Genomic DNA, 4,832 nt, shown 5'->3' on the forward strand with positions numbered 1-4,832 from the left:
TCTGTCTGTCTGTCTGTTATACCTGTCTGTCTGTTACACCTGTCTGTTACACCTGTCTGTCTGTTACACCTGTCTGTTACACCTGTCTGTCTGTTATACCTGTCTGTCTGTCTGTTATACCTGTCTGTCTGTTACACCTGTCTGTTACACCTGTCTGTCTGTTACACCTGTCTGTCTGTTATACCTGTCTGTCTGTCTGTTATACCTGTCTGTCTGTTACACCTGTCTGTTACACCTGTCTGTCTGTTACACCTGTCTGTCTGTTATACCTGTCTGTCTGTTATACCTGTCTGTCTGTTATACCTGGCTGTTATACCTGGCTGTCTGTTATACCTGTCTGTCTGTTACACCTGTTCTTTCTGTTACACCTGTCTGTCTGTTATACCTGTCTGTCTGTTATACCTGTCTGTCTGTTATACCTGTCTGTCTGTTATACCTGTCTGTTACACCTGTCTGTTACACCTGTCTGTCTGTTACACCTGTCTGTCTGTTATACCTGTCTGTCTGTTATACCTGTCTGTCTGTTATACCTGTCTGTCTGTTATACCTGGCTGTTATACCTGTCTGTCTGTTATACCTGTCTGTCTGTTATACCTGTCTGTCTGTTATACCTGTCTGTCTGTTATACCTGTCTGTCTGTTATACCTGTCTGTCTGTTATACCTGTCTGTCTGTTACACCTGGCTGTCTGTTACACCTGGCTGTCTGTTATACCTGGCTGTCTGTTATACCTGTCTGTCTGTTATACCTGTCTGTCTGTTATACCTGGCTGTTATACCTGGCTGTTATACCTGTCTGTCTGTTATACCTGTCTGTTATACCTGTCTGTCTGTTATACCTGTCTGTCTGTTATACCTGTCTGTCTGTTATACCTGTCTGTCTGTTATACCTGTCTGTCTGTTATACCTGTCTGTCTGTTATACCTGTCTGTCTGTTATACCTGTCTGTTATACCTGTCTGTCTGTTATACGTGTCTGTCTGTTACACCTGGCTGTCTGTTATACCTGGCTGTCTGTTATACCTGGCTGTCTGTTATACCTGTCTGCCTGTTATACCTGTCTGCCTGTTATACCTGTCTGCCTGTTATACCTGTCTGTCTGTTATACCTGTCTGTCTGTTATACCTGTCTGTCTGTTACACCTGTCTGTCTGTTATACCTGTCTGTCTATTACACCTGTCTGTCTGTTATACCTGTCTGTCTGTTACACCTGTCTGTCTGTTACACCTGTCTGTCTGTTATACCTGTCTGTCTGTTATACCTGTCTGTCTGTTACACCTGTCTGTCTGTTATACCTGTCTGTCTGTTATACCTGTCTGTCTGTTACACCTGTCTGTCTGTTATACCTGTCTGTCTGTTACACCTGTCTGTCTGTTACACCTGTCTGTCTGTTACACCTGTCTGTCTGTTATACCTGTCTGTCTGTTATACCTGTCTGTCTGTTATACCTGGCTGTCTGTGATACCTGGCTGTCTGTGATACCTGGCTGTCTGTTATACCTGTCAGTCTGTTATACCTGTCTGTCTGTTATACCTGTCAGTCTGTTATGCCTGTCTGTCTGTTATACCTGTCTGTCTGTTATACCTGTCTGTCTGTTATACCTGTCTGTCTGTTATACCTGTCTGTCTGTTACATCTGTCTGTTATACCTGTCTGTCTGTTATACCTGTCTGTCTGTTATACCTGTCTGTCTGTTACACCTGTCTGTCTGTTATACCTGTCTGACTGTTATACCTGTCTGTCTGTTACATCTGTCTGTCTGTTATACCTGTCTGTCTGTTATACCTGTCTGTCTGTTATACCTGTCTGTCTGTTACACCTGTCTGTCTGTTATACCTGTCTGTCTGTTATACCTGTCTGTCTGTTACATCTGTCTGTTATACCTGTCTGTCTGTTATACCTGTCTGTCTGTTACACCTGTCTGACTGTTATACCTGTCTGTCTGTTATACCTGTCTGACTGTTATACCTGTCTGTCTGTTACATCTGTCTGTCTGTTATACCTGTCTGTCTGTTATACCTGTCTGTCTGTTATACCTGTCTGTCTGTTACACCTGTCTGACTGTTACACCTGTCTGTCTGTTATACCTGTCTGTCTGTTATACCTGTCTGTCTGTTACACCTGGCTGTCTGTTACACCTGGCTGTCTGTTACACCTGTCTGTCTGTTATACCTGTCTGTCTGTTATACCTGTCTGTTATGTCTGTCTGTTATACCTGTCTGTCTGTTATACCTGTCTGTCTGCCTGTCTGTCTGTCTGCCTGTCTGTCTGTTATACCTGTCTGTCTGTTACACCTGTCTGTCTGTTACACCTGTCTGTCTGTTACACCTGTCTGTCTGTTATACCTGTCTGTATGTTATACCTGTCTGTCTGTTATACCTGTCTGTCTGTTACATCTGTCTGTTATACATGTTTGTCTGTTACATCTGTCTGTTATACCTGTCTGTCTGTTATACCTGTCTGTCTGTTATACCTGTCTGTCTGTTATACCTGTCTGTCTGTTATACCTGTCTGTCTGTTATACCTGTCTGTCTGTTACATCTGTCTGTTATACCTGTCTGTCTGTTATACCTGTCTGTCTGTTATACCTGTCTGTCTGTTACATCTGTCTGTTATACCTGTCTGTCTGTTATACCTGTCTGTCTGTTACATCTGTCTGTCTGTTACATCTGTCTGTCTGTTACATCTGTCTGTCTGTTACACCTGTCTGTCTGTTATACCTGTCTGTCTGTTATACCTGTCTGTCTGTCTGCCTGTCTGTCTGTTATACCTGTCTGTCTGTTATACCTGTCTGTCTGTTATACCTGTCTGTCTGTTACATCTGTCTGTTATACCTGTCTGTCTGTTATACCTGTCTGTCTGTTATACCTGTCTGTCTGTTATACCTGTCTGTCTGTTATACCTGTCGTCTGTTATACCTGTCTGTCTGTTATACCTGTCTGTCTGTTACATCTGTCTGTCTGTTACATCTGTCTGTCTGTCTGTTACATCTGTCTGTCTGTCTGTTATACCTGTCTGTCTGTTACATCTGTCTGTTATACCTGTCTGTCTGTTATACCTGTCTGTCTGTCATACCTGTCTGTCTGTTATACCTGTCTGTCTGTTATACCTGTCTGTCTGTTATACCTGTCTGTCTGTTATACCTGTCTGTATGGTATACCTGTCTGTCTGTTATACCTGTCTGTCTGTTATACCTGTCTGTCTGTTATACCTGTCTGTCTGTTATACCTGTCTGTCTGTCTGCCTGTCTGTCTGTTATACCTGTCTGTCTGTTATACCTGTCTGTCTGTTATACCTGTCTGTCTGTTACATCTGTCTGTTATACATGTTTGTCTGTTACATCTGTCTGTTATACCTGTCTGTCTGTTACACCTGGCTGTCTGTTACACCTGTCTGTCTGTTATACCTGTCTGTCTGTTATATCTGTCTGTTATACCTGTCTGTCTGTTATACCTGTCTGTCTGTTACATCTGTCTGTCTGTTACATCTGTCTGTCTGTTACACCTGTCTGTCTGTTACACTCTGTCTGTCTGTTACACCTGTCTGTCTGTAATACACCTCTCTGTCTGTTATACCTGTCTGTCTGTTATACCTGTCTGTCTGTTATACCTGTCTGTTACACCTGTCTGTCTGTTACACCTGTCTGTCTGTTACACCTGGCTGTCTGTTATACCTGTCTGTCTGTTACATCTGTCTGTTATACCTGTCTGTCTGTTACATCTGTCTGTCTGTTATACCTGTCGTCTGTTACACCTGTCTGTCTGTCTGTTATACCTGTCCGTCTGTCTGTTACACCGGTCTGTCTGTCTGTTACACCTGTCTGTCATACCTGTCTGTCTGTTATACCTGTCTGTCTGTTATACCTGGCTGTCTGTTATACCTGTCTGCCTGTTACACCTGTCTGTCTGTTACACCTGTCTGTCTGTTACACCTGGCTGTCTGTTACACCTGTCTGTCTGTTACACCTGGCTGTCTGTTACACCTGGCTGTCTGTTACACCTGGCTGTCTGTTACACCTGGCTGTCTGTTACACCTGGCTGTCTGTTATACCTGGCTGTCTGTTACACCTGGCTGTCTGTTACACCTGGCTGTCTGTTATACCTGGCTGTCTGTTATACCTGGCTGTCTGTTATACCTGGCTGTCTGTTACACCTGGCTGTCTGTTACACCTGGCTGTCTATTATACCTGGCTGTCTATTATACCTGTCTGTTACACCTGACTGTCTGTTACACCTGACTGTCTGTTACACCTGACTGTCTGTTACACCTGACTGTCTGTTACACCTGGCTGTCTGTTACACCTGGCTGTCTGTTACACCTGGCTGTCTGTTATACCTGGCTGTCTGTTACACCTGGCTGTCTGTTACACCTGCCTGCCTGTTATACCTGCCTGCCTGTTATAGCTGCCTGCCTGTTACACCTGTCTGTCTGTTACACCTGTCTGTCTGTTACACCTGTCTGTCTGTTACACCTGTCTGTCTGTTACACCTGTCTGTCTGTTATACCTGTCTGTTACACCTGGCTGTCTGTTATACCTGCCTGCCTGTTATACCTGCCTGCCTGATTAACATGGAACCTCTGACCGTGGCAGTTTGACTGGTTAACATGGAACCTCTGACCGTGGCAGTTTGACTGGTTAACATGGAACCTCTGACCGTGGCAGTTTGACTGGTTAACATGGAACCTCTGACCGAGGCAGTTTGACTGGTTAACATGGAACCTCTGACCGAGGCAGTTTGACTGGTTAACATGGATGGAACCTCTGACTGTGGCAGTTTGACTGGTTGGAAACCGTGGCAGTTTGATGGATGGAACCTCTGACCGAGGCAGTTTGAC

At 44.4% G+C, this 4,832-nt stretch overlaps 1 long non-coding RNA gene across 1 annotated transcript; it reads right to left on the minus strand.

The window, feature by feature from the left end:
- Positions 1 to 2,413: 2,413 nt before the first annotated feature.
- On the minus strand, positions 2,414 to 4,763 carry LOC127919557 (uncharacterized). The gene is made up of 4 exons (XR_008103332.1): positions 3,606 to 4,763; positions 3,433 to 3,487; positions 2,470 to 2,550; positions 2,414 to 2,435 (listed from the first exon to the last, which is right to left on the minus strand). It is a non-coding gene; the product is annotated as an uncharacterized LOC127919557 (long non-coding RNA).
- Between the last annotated feature and the right edge of the window lie 69 nt (positions 4,764 to 4,832).

The sequence above is a fragment of the Oncorhynchus keta genome, unplaced genomic scaffold (genome assembly GCF_023373465.1).
Source record: "Oncorhynchus keta strain PuntledgeMale-10-30-2019 unplaced genomic scaffold, Oket_V2 Un_contig_17011_pilon_pilon, whole genome shotgun sequence".
In the NCBI taxonomy this organism is placed as follows: Eukaryota; Metazoa; Chordata; class Actinopteri; order Salmoniformes; family Salmonidae; genus Oncorhynchus; species Oncorhynchus keta.